Below are 15,811 nucleotides of genomic sequence, written 5' to 3'. Positions count from 1 at the left end.
CAGTGGCCTACTGTACCGTACTGCTATATAGTATATACTGGGGGTCAGCAAACTGTGCAAAACTGAAATGCACCACAGGTATGGATGGATAGTATACTTGACGACACAGAGGTAGGTAGAGCAGTGGCCTACTGTACCGTAATGCTATATATTATATACTGGTGGACAGCAAACTGTGCAAAACTGAAATGCACCACAGGTATGGATGGATACTAGTATACTTGACGACACAGAGGTAGGTAGAGCAGTGGCCTACTGTACCGTACTGCTATATAGTATATACTGGTGGTCAGCAAACTGTGCAAAACTGAAATGCACCACAGGTATGGATGGATAGTTTACTTGACGACACAGAGTTAGGTAGAGCAGTGGCCTTCTGTACCGTACTGCTATACAGTGGCGGATTTAGGGGGGGCACCAAGGCACGTGCCCCCCCTGTCATTTTTAGTGCAGACTGACATGCGGACGAGCGTCCGCATGTCAGTCTGCGGTCTCGTTTCGTCCCCTGATGTTAGGAGGGACACGGAGGGCACAGTGCACGCCTCCCTGTGTCCCTCCTGGGTCTCCGGCGGCCGCGGGTCTCATAAAGGAAGTGCCGTTCGTGAGCACTTCCTTTATTACAGTGACCCGCGGCCGCCGGAGACACAGGAGGGACACAGGGAGGCGTGCACTGTGCCCTCCGTGTCCCTCCTAACAGCAGGGGAGCGGGGGGAGCAGCGGCGGCGGCGGAGGAAGGGGGGGGACGGGGGACGCACGCACTGGGGGGGAATATCTGGCACTGGGGGCATATTTGGCAGGGAGGGGGGGGGGAGAATATCTGGCACTGGGGACATATATGGCACTGGGGGGAATATCTGGCACTGGGGGCATATCTGGCACTGGGGGGGTATCTGGCACTGGGGGCATATGTGGCACTGGGGGGGGGATATCTGGCACTGGGGGGAATATCTGGCACTGGGGGGATATCTGGCACTGGGGCATTGTCTGGCACTGGGGGCATATGTGGCACTGGGGGGGGAATATCTGGCACTGGGGCATATGTGGCACTGGGGGCATATATAGCACTGGGGGGGCGATATCTGGCACTGGGGGCATATGTGGCACTGTCGGGGAATATCTGGCACTGGGGGTATATGTGTACCTGGCACATGGGGGGGGGGCTATATTTGGCACTGGGGGCATGTGAGTACCTGGCACCGTGGGGGAATATCTGGCACTGGGGACATATGTGGCACTGGGAGCACAGCCCTAGCAACAAGGACTACCTCCTAGCAACGAGCATGACACCAGGTGCATGAAACCCCTGGCAACGAGCATGACACCCAGTGCATGAAACCCCTGGCAACGAGCATGACACCCAGTGCATGAAACCCCTGGCAACAAGCATGACACCCTGAGCATGAAAACCCCTGGCACCGTGCATGGAACCAAGAGCATGAAACCCCTGGCAACGAGCATGACACCCAGTGCATGAAACCCCTGACAACGAGCAGGTATTTGAAAAGTAATTAGAAGCCTTACTGTAGGACTTAATGTGTAATGGGCATTACGGTGTGTGGCATAATGTATCACGGACATTGCGGTGTGTGTCATAATGTGTCACAGGCATTACGGTGTATGGTATACTATATCGCTGGCATTGTGATATGTGGTATAATGTCTCAGGGTCATTGCAGTGTGTGGCATAATGTATCACGGACATTGCGGTGTGTGTCATAATGTGTCAGGCATTACGGTGTGTGGTATACTATATCACGGGCATTGTGGTATGTGGTATGTCTCAGGGTCATTGCAGTGTGGCATAATATATAACGGGCATTGCGGTGTGTGGCATAGGGTATAACGGGCATTGCGGTATGTGTCACAGGCATTACGGTGTATGGTATACTATATCACGGGCATTGTGGTATAATGTCTCAAGGTCATTGCAGTGTGTGGCATAATGTGTCACAGGCATTGTATGTGCTATAATGTATCGGGCATTGCAGTGTGTGGTATAATGTATCACGGACATTGCAGTGTGTGTCATACTGTGTCACAGACATTGTATGTGCTATAATGTATCAGGGGCATTGCAGTGTGTAGCATAATGTATAACGGGCATTGCGATTCCTGTCATAATGTGTCACAGGCATTACGGTGTGTGGCATAATGTGTCGGGGGCATTACAGTGTGTGCATATTGTGTCATGTGCATTATTGTGTGTGGAATAATGTCTAAGGGCCATTGCAGTATGTGAAATAATGTATACTGGGCATTACTATAAGGAGGAAAAATGACAAATAATGTAAGGGGCATGAATCAGGATTATTTTTCTTTCCTGTGGTGGCAAACGTCTGGGCGTGCAGGTTGCAAAACTGGGGTATAAGGTAGTCTTTTCCTGCAATACCACGCCCATTCAAACGAAGCCACACCCATTCCAACGAAGCCACGTCCCTTATGGTGCCCCCCCTGTAATTTTTTTCTGGATCCGCCCCTGCTGCTATAGAGTATATACTGGTGGTCAGCAAACTGTGCAAAACTGAAATGCACCACAGGTATGGATGGATAGTATACTTGATGACACAGAGGTAGGTAGAGCAGTGGACTACTGTACCATACTGCTATATATATAGTTATTAGTGATGAGCGCCTGAAATTTTTCGGGTTTTGTGTTTTGGTTTTGGGTTCGGTTCCGCGGCCGTGTTTTGGGTTCGACCGCGTTTTGGCAAAACCTCACCGAATTTTTTTTGTCGGATTCGGGTGTTTTTTTCAAAAAACCCTAAAAAACAGCTTAAATCATAGAATTTGGGGGTCACTTTGATCCCATATTATTATTAACCTCAAAAACCATAATTTCCACTCATTTTCAGTCTATTCTGAATACCTCACACCTCACAATATTATTTTTAGTCCTAAAATTTGCACCGAGGTCGCTGGATGACTAAGCTAAGCGACCCTAGTGGCCGACACAAACACCTGGCCCATCTAGGAGTGGCACTGCAGTGTCACGCAGGATGTCCCTTCCAAAAAACCCTCCCCAAACAGCACATGACGCAAAGAAAAAAAGAGGCGCAATGAGGTAGCTGTGTGAGTAAGATTAGCGACCGTAGTGGCCGACACAAACACCGGGCCCATTTAGGAGTGGCACTGCAGTGTCACGCAGGATGTCCCTTCCAAAAAACCCTCCCCAAACAGCACATGACGCAAAGAAAAAAAGAGGCGCAATGAGGTAGCTGTGTGAGTAAGATTAGCGACCCTAGTGGCCGACACAAACACCGGGCCCATCTAGGAGTGGCACTGCAGTGTCACGCAGGATGGCCCTTCCAAAAAAACCCTCCCCAAACAGCACATGACGCAAAGAAAAAAAGAGGCGCAATGAGGTAGCTGACTGTGTGAGTAAGATAAGCGACCCTAGTGGCCGACACAAACACCGGGCCCATTTAGGAGTGGCACTGCAGTGTCACGCAGGATGTCCCTTCCAAAAAACCCTCCCCAAACAGCACATGACGCAAAGAAAAAGAAAAGAAAAAGAGGTGCAAGATGGAATTGTCCTTGGGCCCTCCCACCCACCCTTATGTTGTATAAACAAAACAGGACATGCACACTTTAACCAACCCATCATTTCAGTGACAGGGTCTGCCACACGACTGTGACTGATATGACGGGTTGGTTTGGACCCCCCCAAAAAAGAAGCAATTAATCTCTCCTTGCACAAACTGGCTCTACAGAGGCAAGATGTCCATCTCATCATCATCCTCCGATATATCACCGTGTACATCCCCCTCCTCACAGATTATCAATTCGTCCCCACTGGAATCCACCATCTCAGCTCCCTGTGTACTTTGTGGAGGCAATTGCTGCTGGTCAATGTCTCCGCGGAGGAATTGATTATAATTCATTTTAATGAACATCATCTTCTCCACATTTTCTGGATGTAACTTCGTACGCCGATTGCTGACAAGGTGAGCGGCGGCACTAAACACTCTTTCGGAGTACACACTTGTGGGAGGGCAACTTAGGTAGAATAAAGCCAGTTTGTGCAAGGGCCTCCAAATTGCCTCTTTTTCCTGCCAGTATAAGTATGGACTGTGTGACGTGCCTACTTGGATGCGGTCACTCATATAATCCTCCACCATTCTTTCAATGGGGAGAGAATCATATGCAGTGACAGTAGACGACATGTCCGTAATCGTTGTCAGGTCCTTCAGTCCGGACCAGATGTCAGCATCAGCAGTCGCTCCAGACTGCCCTGCATCACCGCCAGCGGGTGGGCTCGGAATTCTGAGCCTTTTCCTCGCACCCCCAGTTGCGGGAGAATGTGAAGGAGGAGATGTTGACAGGTCGCGTTCCGCTTGACTTGACAATTTTCTCACCAGCAGGTCTTTCAACCCCAGCAGACTTGTGTCTGCCGGAAAGAGAGATCCAAGGTAGGCTTTAAATCTAGGATCGAGCATGGTGGCCAAAATGTAGTGCTCTGATTTCAACAGATTGACCACCCGTGAATCCTTGTTAAGCGAATTAAGGGCTCCATCCACAAGTCCCACATGCCTAGCGGAATCGCTCCGTGTTAGCTCCTCCTTCAATGTCTCCAGCTTCTTCTGCAAAAGCCTGATGAGGGGAATGACCTGACTCAGGCTGGCAGTGTCTGAACTGACTTCACGTGTGGCAAGTTCAAAGGGCAGCAGAACCTTGCACAACGTTGAAATCATTCTCCACTGCGCTTGAGACAGGTGCATTCCACCTCCTATATCATGCTCAATTGTATAGGCTTGAATGGCCTTTTGCTGCTCCTCCAACCTCTGAAGCATATAGAGGGTTGAATTCCACCTCGTTACCACTTCTTGCTTCAGATGATGGCAGGGCAGGTTCAGTAGTTTTTGGTGGTGCTCCAGTCTTCTGTACGTGGTGCCTGTACGCCGAAAGTGTCCCGCAATTCTTCTGGCCACCGACAGCATCTCTTGCACGCCCCTGTCGTTTTTTAAATAATTCTGCACCACCAAATTCAAGGTATGTGCAAAACATGGGACGTGCTGGAATTTGCCCATATTTAATGCACACACAATATTGCTGGCGTTGTCCGATGCCACAAATCCACAGGAAAGTCCAATTGGGGTAAGCCATTCCGCGATGATCTTCCTCAGTTGCCGTAAGAGGTTTTCAGCTGTGTGCGTATTCTGGAAACCGGTGATACAAAGCGTAGCCTGCCTAGGAAAGAGTTGGCGTTTGCGAGATGCTGCTACTGGTGCCGCCGCTGCTGTTCTTGCGGCGGGAGTCCATACATCTACCCAGTGGGCTGTCACAGTCATATAGTCCTGACCCTGCCCTGCTCCACTTGTCCACATGTCCGTGGTTAAGTGGACATTGGGTACAGCTGCATTTTTTAGGACACTGGTGACTCTTTTTCTGAGGTCTGTGTACATTTTCGGTATCGCCTGCCTAGAGAAAAGGAACCTAGATGGTATTTGGTACCGGGGACACAGTACCTCCAACAAGTCTCTAGTTGGCTCTGCAGTAATGATGGATACCGGAACCACGTTTCTCACCACCCAGGATGCCAAGGCCTCAGTTATCCGCTTTGCAGTAGGATGACTGCTATGATATTTCATCTTCCTCGCAAAGGACTGTTGGACAGTCAATTGCTTGGTGGAAGTAGTAAAAGTGGTCTTACGACTTCCCCTCTGGGATGACCATCGACTCCCAGCAGCAACAACAGCAGCGCCAGCAGCAGTAGGCGTTACACGCAAGGATGCATCGGAGGAATCCCAGGCAGGAGAGGAATCATCAGAATTGCCAGTGACATGGCCTGCAGGACTATTGGCATTCCTGGGGAAGGAGGAAATTGACACTGAGGGAGTTGGTGGGGTGGTTTGCGTGAGCTTGGTTACAAGAGGAAGGGATTTACTGGTCAGTGGACTGCTTCCGCTGTCACCCAAAGTTTTTGAACTTGTCACTGACTTATTATGAATGCGCTGCAGGTGACGTATAAGGGAGGATGTTCCGAGGTGGTTAACGTCCTTACCCCTACTTATTACAGCTTGACAAAGGGAACACACGGCTTGACACCTGTTGTCCGCATTTCTGTTGAAATAGTTCCACACCGAAGAGCTGATTTTTTTGGTATTTTCACCAGGCATGTCAACGGCCATATTCCTCCCACGGACAACAGGTGTCTCCCCGGGTGCCTGACTTAAACAAACCACCTCACCATCAGAATCCTCCTGGTCAATTTCCTCCCCAGCGCCAGCAACACCCATATCCTCCTCATCCTGGTGTACTTCAACACTTACATCTTCAATCTGACTATCAGGAACTGGACTGCGGGTGCTCCTTCCAGCACTTGCAGGGGGCGTGCAAATGGTGGAAGGCGCATGCTCTTCACGTCCAGTGTTGGGAAGGTCAGGCATCGCAACCGACACAATTGTACTCTCCTTGTGGATTTGGGATTTCGAAGAACGCACAGTTCTTTGCGGTGCTACTGCTTTTGCCAGCTTGAGTCTTTTCATTTTTCTAGCGAGAGGCTGAGTGCCTCCATCCTCATGTGAAGCTTAACCACTAGCCATGAACATAGGCCAGGGCCTCAGCTGTTCCTTGCCACTCCGTGTGGTAAATGGCATATTGGCAAGTTTACGCTTCTCCTCCGACAATTTTATTTTAGGTTTTGGAGTCCTTTTTTTACTGATATTTGGTGTTTTGGATTTGACATGCTCTGTACTATGACATTGGGCATCGGCCTTGGCAGACGACGTTGCTGGCATTTCATCGTCTCGGCCATGACTAGTGGCAGCAGCTTCAGCACGAGGTGGAAGTGGATCTTGATCTTTCCCTAATTTTGGAACCTCAACATTTTTGTTCTCCATATTTTAATAGGCACAACTAAAAGGCACCTCAGGTAAACAATGGAGATGGATGGATACTAGTATACAATTATGGACGGACTGCCGAGTGCCGACACAGAGGTAGCTACAGCCGTGGACTACCGTACTGTACTGTGTCTGCTGCTAATATAGACTGGTTGATAAAGAGATGTAGTAGTATGTATGTATAAAGAAGAAAGAAAAAAAAAACACGGGTAGGTGGTATACAATTATGGATGGACTGCCGAGTGCCGACACAGAGGTAGCTACAGCCGTGAACTACCGTACTGTTCTGTGTCTGCTGCTAATATAGACTGGTTGATAAAGAGATGTAGTAGTATGTATGTATAAAGAAGAAAGAAAAAAAAACCACGGGTAGGTGGTATACAATTATGGACGGACTGCCGAGTGCCGACACAGAGGTAGCTACAGCCGTGGACTACCGTACTGTACTGTGTCTGCTGCTAATATAGACTGGTTGATAAAGAGATGTAGTAGAATGTATGTATAAAGAAGAAAGAAAAAAAACCACGGGTAGGTGGTATACAATTATGGACGGACTGCCGAGTGCCGACACAGAGGTAGCTACAGCCGTGAACTACCGTACTGTACTGTGTCTGCTGCTAATATAGACTGGTTGATAAAGAGATGTAGTAGTATGTATGTATAAAGAAGAAAGAAAAAAAAACCACGGGTAGGTGGTATACAATTATGGACGGACTGCCGAGTGCCGACACAGAGGTAGCTACAGCCGTGGGCTACCGTACTGTACTGTGTCTGCTGCTAATATAGACTGGTTGATAAAGAGATGTAGTAGTATGTATGTATAAAGAAGAAAGAAAAAAAAACCACGGGTAGGTGGTATACAATTATGGACGGACTGCCGAGTGCCGACACAGAGGTAGCTACAGCCGTGGACTACCGTACTGTACTGTGTCTGCTGCTAATATAGACTGGTTGATAAAGAGATGTAGTAGTATGTATGTATAAAGAAGAAAGAAAAAAAAACCACGGGTAGGTGGTATACAATTATGGACGGACTGCCGAGTGCCGACACAGAGGTAGCTACAGCCGTGGACTACCGTACTGTACTGTGTCTGCTGCTAATATAGACTGGTTGATAAAGAGATGTAGTAGTATGTATGTATAAAGAAGAAAGAAAAAAAACCAACGGGTAGGTGGTATACAATTATGGACGGACTGCCGAGTGCCGACACAGAGGTAGCTACAGCCGTGAACTACCGTACTGTACTGTGTCTGCTGCTAATATAGACTGGTTGATAAAGAGATGTAGTAGTATGTATGTATAAAGAAGAAAGAAAAAAAAACCACGGGTAGGTGGTATACAATTATGGACGGACTGCCGAGTGCCGACACAGAGGTAGCTACAGCCGTGGACTACCGTACTGTACTGTGTCTGCTGCTAATATAGACTGGTTGATAAAGAGATGTAGTAGTATGTATGTATAAAGAAGAAAGAAAAAAAAACCACGGGTAGGTGGTATACAATTATGGACGGACTGCCGAGTGCCGACACAGAGGTAGCTACAGCTGTGAACTACCGTACTGTACTGTGTCTGCTGCTAATATAGACTGGTTGATAAAGAGATGTAGTAGTATGTATGTATAAAGAAGAAAGAAAAAAAAAACACGGGTAGGTGGTATACAATTATGGACGGACTGCCGAGTGCCGACACAGAGGTAGCTACAGCCGTGGACTACCGTACTGTACTGTGTCTGCTGCTAATATAGACTGGTTGATAAAGAGATGTAGTAGTATGTATGTATAAAGAAGAAAGAAAAAAAAAACACGGGTAGGTGGTATACAATTATGGACGGACTGCCGAGTGCCGACACAGAGGTAGCTACAGCCGTGGACTACCGTACTGTACTGTGTCTGCTGCTAATATAGACTGGTTGATAAAGAGATGTAGTAGTATGTATGTATAAAGAAGAAAGAAAAAAAAACCACGGGTAGGTGGTATACAATTATGGACGGACTGCCGAGTGCCGACACAGATGTAGCTACAGCCGTGGACTACCGTACTGTACTGTGTCTGCTGCTAATATAGACTGGTTGATAAAGAGATGTAGTAGTATGTATGTATAAAGAAGAAAGAAAAAAAAACCACGGGTAGGTGGTATACAATTATGGACGGACTGCCGAGTGCCGACACAGAGGTAGCTACAGCCGTGAACTACCGTACTGTACTGTGTCTGCTGCTAATATAGACTGGTTGATAAAGAGATGTAGTAGTATGTATGTATAAAGAAGAAAGAAAAAAAAACCACGGGTAGGTGGTATACAATTATGGACGGACTGCCGAGTGCCGACACAGAGGTAGCTACAGCCGTGGACTACCGTACTGTACTGTGTCTGCTGCTAATATAGACTGGTTGATAAAGAGATGTAGTAGTATGTATGTATAAAGAAGAAAGAAAAAAAAAACACGGGTAGGTGGTATACAATTATGGATGGACTGCCGAGTGCCGACACAGAGGTAGCTACAGCCGTGAACTACCGTACTGTACTGTGTCTGCTGCTAATATAGACTGGTTGATAAAGAGATGTAGTAGTATGTATGTATAAAGAAGAAAGAAAAAAAAAACACGGGTAGGTGGTATACAATTATGGACGGACTGCCGAGTGCCGACACAGAGGTAGCTACAGCCGTGGACTACCGTACTGTACTGTGTCTGCTGCTAATATAGACTGGTTGATAAAGAGATGTAGTAGTATGTATGTATAAAGAAGAAAGAAAAAAAAACCACGGGTAGGTGGTATACAATTATGGACGGACTGCCGAGTGCCGACACAGATGTAGCTACAGCCGTGGACTACCGTACTGTACTGTGTCTGCTGCTAATATAGACTGGTTGATAAAGAGATGTAGTAGTATGTATGTATAAAGAAGAAAGAAAAAAAAACCACGGGTAGGTGGTATACAATTATGGACGGACTGCCGAGTGCCGACACAGAGGTAGCTACAGCCGTGAACTACCGTACTGTACTGTGTCTGCTGCTAATATAGACTGGTTGATAAAGAGATGTAGTAGTATGTATGTATAAAGAAGAAAGAAAAAAAAACCACGGGTAGGTGGTATACAATTATGGACGGACTGCCGAGTGCCGACACAGAGGTAGCTACAGCCGTGGACTACCGTACTGTACTGTGTCTGCTGCTAATATAGACTGGTTGATAAAGAGATGTAGTAGTATGTATGTATAAAGAAGAAAGAAAAAAAAAACACGGGTAGGTGGTATACAATTATGGATGGACTGCCGAGTGCCGACACAGAGGTAGCTACAGCCGTGAACTACCGTACTGTACTGTGTCTGCTGCTAATATAGACTGGTTGATAAAGAGATGTAGTAGTATGTATGTATAAAGAAGAAAGAAAAAAAAAACACGGGTAGGTGGTATACAATTATGGACGGACTGCCGAGTGCCGACACAGAGGTAGCTACAGCCGTGGACTACCGTACTGTACTGTGTCTGCTGCTAATATAGACTGGTTGATAAAGAGATGTAGTAGTATGTATGTATAAAGAAGAAAGAAAAAAAAACCACGGGTAGGTGGTATACAATTATGGACGGACTGCCGAGTGCCGACACAGATGTAGCTACAGCCGTGGACTACCGTACTGTACTGTGTCTGCTGCTAATATAGACTGGTTGATAAAGAGATGTAGTAGTATGTATGTATAAAGAAGAAAGAAAAAAAAAACACGGGTAGGTGGTATACAATTATGGATGGACTGCCGAGTGCCGACACAGAGGTAGCTACAGCCGTGAACTACCGTACTGTTCTGTGTCTGCTGCTAATATAGACTGGTTGATAAAGAGATGTAGTAGTATGTATGTATAAAGAAGAAAGAAAAAAAAACCACGGGTAGGTGGTATACAATTATGGACGGACTGCCGAGTGCCGACACAGAGGTAGCTACAGCCGTGGACTACCGTACTGTACTGTGTCTGCTGCTAATATAGACTGGTTGATAAAGAGATGTAGTAGTATGTATGTATAAAGAAGAAAGAAAAAAAAAACACGGGTAGGTGGTATACAATTATGGACGGACTGCCGAGTGCCGACACAGAGGTAGCTACAGCTGTGAACTACCGTACTGTACTGTGTCTGCTGCTAATATAGACTGGTTGATAAAGAGATGTAGTAGTATGTATGTATAAAGAAGAAAGAAAAAAAAAACACGGGTAGGTGGTATACAATTATGGACGGACTGCCGAGTGCCGACACAGAGGTAGCTACAGCCGTGGACTACCGTACTGTACTGTGTCTGCTGCTAATATAGACTGGTTGATAAAGAGATGTAGTAGTATGTATGTATAAAGAAGAAAGAAAAAAAAACACGGGTAGGTGGTATACAATTATGGACGGACTGCCGAGTGCCGACACAGAGGTAGCTACAGCCGTGGACTACCGTACTGTACTGTGTCTGCTGCTAATATAGACTGGTTGATAAAGAGATGTAGTAGTATGTATGTATAAAGAAGAAAGAAAAAAAAACCACGGGTAGGTGGTATACAATTATGGACGGACTGCCGAGTGCCGACACAGAGGTAGCTACAGCCGTGAACTACCGTACTGTACTGTGTCTGCTGCTAATATAGACTGGTTGATAAAGAGATGTAGTAGTATGTATGTATAAAGAAGAAAGAAAAAAAAACCACGGGTAGGTGGTATACAATTATGGACGGACTGCCGAGTGCCGACACAGAGGTAGCTACAGCCGTGGACTACCGTACTGTACTGTGTCTGCTGCTAATATAGACTGGTTGATAAAGAGATGTAGTAGTATGTATGTATAAAGAAGAAAGAAAAAAAAACCACGGGCAGGTGGTATACAATTATGGACGGACTGCCGAGTGCCGACACAGAGGTAGCTACAGCCGTGGACTACCGTACTGTACTGTGTCTGCTGCTAATATAGACTGGTTGATAAAGAGATGTAGTAGTATGTATGTATAAAGAAGAAAGAAAAAAAAACAACGGGTAGGTGGTATACAATTATGGACGGACTGCCGAGTGCCGACACAGAGGTAGCTACAGCCGTGGACTACCGTACTGTACTGTGTCTGCTGCTAATATAGACTGGTTGATAAAGAGATGTAGTAGTATGTATGTATAAAGAAGAAAGAAAAAAAAACCACGGGTAGGTGGTATACAATTATGGACGGACTGCCGAGTGCCGACACAGAGGTAGCTACAGCCGTGAACTACCGTACTGTACTGTGTCTGCTGCTAATATAGACTGGTTGATAAAGAGATGTAGTAGTATGTATGTATAAAGAAGAAAGAAAAAAAAACCACGGGTAGGTGGTATACAATTATGGATGGACTGCCGAGTGCCGACACAGAGGTAGCTACAGCCATGAACTACCGTACTGTGTCTGCTGCGACTGGATGATAAATAATGATATAAAAAATATATATATATCACTACTGCAGCCGGACAGGTATATATTATATAATGACGGACCTGCTGGACACTGTCTGTCAGCAGAATGAGTTTTTTATAGAATTAAAAAAAAAACACCACACAAGTGAAGTCACACGACGAGTGTTTAACTTTTTCAGGCAATCACAATATAGTATACTACTAACTATACTGGTGGTCAGTGTGGTCAGGTCACTGGTCAGTCACACTGGCAGTGGCACTCCTGCAGCAAAAGTGTGCACTGTTTAATTTTAATATAATATGTACTCCTGGCTCCTGCTATAACCTATAACTGGCACTGCAGTGCTCCCCAGTCTCCCCCACAATTATAAGCTGTGTGAGCTGAGCACAGTCAGATATATATACATAGATGATGCAGCACACTGGGCTGAGCAGTGCACACAGATATGGTATGTGACTGAGTCACTGTGTGTATCGTTTTTTTCAGGCAGAGAACGGATATATTAAATAAAACAAAACTGCACTGTCTGGTGGTCACTGTGGTCAGTCACTAGTAAACTCTGCACTCTCTACACTTCTACAGTACTCCTAAGCTCCAGTAAATCAGGTCAATCTCTCTCTCTCTCTCTCAACCCTAATCTAAATGGAGAGGACGCCAGCCACGTCCTCTCCCTATCAATCTCAATGCACGTGTGAAAATGGCGGCGACGCGCGGCTCCTTATATAGAATCCGAGTCTCGCGAGAATCCGACAGCATCATGATGACGTTCGGGCGCGCTCGGGTTAACCGAGCAAGGCGGGAGGATCCGAGTCTGCTCGGACCCGTGAAAAAAACCATGAAGTTCGGGCGGGTTCGGATTCAGAGAAACCGAACCCGCTCATCTCTAATAGTTATACTGGTGGTCAGCAAAATTCTGCACTGTCCTCCTACTATATACTACAATGCAGCACAGATATGGAGCGTTTTTCAGGCACAGAACGTATAATACTGGTGGTCACTGGTCAGCAAAACTCTTCACTGTCCTCCTACTATATAATACTGCTGGTCCCCAGTCCCCACAATAAAGCAATTAGCACACTGAGCACAGATATTTGCAGCACAGTCAGATATGGAACATAGATATTTGCACTTGCAGCACACTGAGCACAGATATTTGCAGCACAATTTGCAGCCCACTGAACATAGAAACTGAGAGGACGCCAGCCACGTCTTCTCACGATCATCTCCAATGCACGAGTGAAAAATGGCGGCGACGCGTGGCTCCTTATATAGAATACGAATCTCGCGAGAATCCGACCACGGGATGATGACGTTCGGGGGCGCTCGGGTTAACCGAGCAAGGCGGGAGGATCCGAGTCTGCCTCGGACCCGTGTAAAATGGGTGAAGTTGGGGGGGTTTCAGATCCCGAGGATCCGAACCCGCTCATCACTAGTTGGAAGTAAAGTGGACATGTTTGGAAAATGTAAATTTTTGCACATACGGTTTGCAGAGCTGTATGCATCTCGGGATGTGGGTGCCTTTGCATAGTACATAGGCGGCATACGTGCCTGGTTTACTACAAGTCATAATCTTCAGTGCACCTGCATCTGCCTTATACTCTCTAAAGTAGTTGTTTTAAGGCCTTATTCAGGTTTGTCAGCAAACCAAAAAATTAAGCAATTGGGCAAAACCATGTTGCACGGCAGGTGGGGCAGATGTAACATGTTTAACATGTGCAGAGAGATTTAGATTTGGGTGGGGTGTGTTCAAGCTGACATCTAAGTTGCAGTGTTAAATTAAGCAGCCAGTATTTACCCTGCACAGAAACAAAATAACCTACCCAAAATCTAAATCTCTGCACATGTTACATCTGCCCCACTTGCTGTGCAACATGGTTTTGCCCAATTGCTTACTTTTTTGGTTTGCTGACAACCCTGAATAACCTCCTTGGTCTACTTTTGTTGTCTACTGTATAAGCAGTAGTACTGTAACTGCTTGTAGCAATTAGAGATGTGCGGCGGGCAGTTTTCGTGTTTTGTGTTTTGGTTTTGGTTCTGATTCCATCCTCGTGTTTTGGATCTGGATTGGCTTTGCCAAAACCACCCTTTCGTGTTTTGGTTTTGGATCTGGATGATTTTTGTAATTTTGATCCCACGGTATTAACCTCAATAACATTCATTTCCACTAATTTCCAGTCTATTCTGAACACCTCACAATATTGTTTTTAGGCCAAAAGGTTGCACCGAGGTAGCTGTATGACTAAGCTAAGCGACACAAGTGTGGGGCACAAACACCTGGCCCATCTAGGAGTGGCACTGCAGTTGCAGACAGGGTGGCACTTAAAAAAACTAGGCTCCAAGCAGCACATCATGTAAAGAAGTAAAAGAGGTGCAATGAGGTAGCTGTATGACTAAGCTAAGCGACACAATTGTGCGGCACAAACACCTGGCCCCTCTAGTAGTGGCACTGCAGTTGCAGACAATATGGTACTTAAAAAACTAGGCCCCAAACAGCACATAATGCAAAGAATAAAAAGAGGTTTAATGAGGTAGCTGTATGACTAAGCTAAGCCACACAAGTGTGCGGCACAAACAACATGGGACGTGCTGGAATTTGCGAAGATGTAATACATGCACAATATTGGTGGCACAGGAGAGCGTACCCCTAAACCACAAACACACATGGCAAAGCCTGTAAAATTTATTTGGATAATAATAACCCTTTTATTTGGAGTTATTATAATAATATGCAGCACAGGCGAGCGTACCCCTACACCACACAGGGCAAACCCTGTAAAAATTATATTTTGATTAAATGTTAATAACCCCTTTATTTGGAGTAAATAATATACAGCACAAGACACTACCACTGGTCTGATGCAGGACAACACAGCCACACTGTAAGGGACTTATTATACAGCAGCACTGGACATATGGCATCAGAGGACACCACCACTGTGACTGGTCACTGGACTGACTGATGCACAGGACACTACCACTGGTCTGATGCAGGACAACACAGCCACACTGTAAGGGGCTTATTATACAGCAGCACTGGACATATGGCATCAGAGGACACCACCACTGTGACTGGTCACTGGACTGATTGATGCACAGGACACTACCACTGGTCTGATGCAGGACAACACAGCCACACTGTAAGGGACTTATTATACAGCAGCACTGGACATATGGTAGCAGAGGACACCACCACTGTGACTGATCACTGGACTGACTGATGCACAGGACACTACCACTGGTCTGATGCAGGATAACACAGTGACACTGTAAGGGACTTATTATACAGCAGCACTGGACATATGGTAGCAGAGGACACCACCACTGTGACTGGTCACTGGACTGACTGATGCACAGGACACTACCACTGGTCTGATGCAGGACAACACAGTGACACTGTAAGGGACTTATTATACAGCAACACTGGACATATGGCAGCAGAGGACACCACAACTGTGACTGGTCACTGGACTGACTGATGCACAGGACACTACCACTGGTCTCATGCAGGACAACACAGCAACACTGTAAGGGACTTATTATACAGCAGCACTAGAC

This window comes from Pseudophryne corroboree, chromosome 4, assembly GCF_028390025.1.
Source record: "Pseudophryne corroboree isolate aPseCor3 chromosome 4, aPseCor3.hap2, whole genome shotgun sequence".
In the NCBI taxonomy this organism is placed as follows: Eukaryota; Metazoa; Chordata; class Amphibia; order Anura; family Myobatrachidae; genus Pseudophryne; species Pseudophryne corroboree.
Note: the sequence above shows the minus strand (reverse complement) of the source record.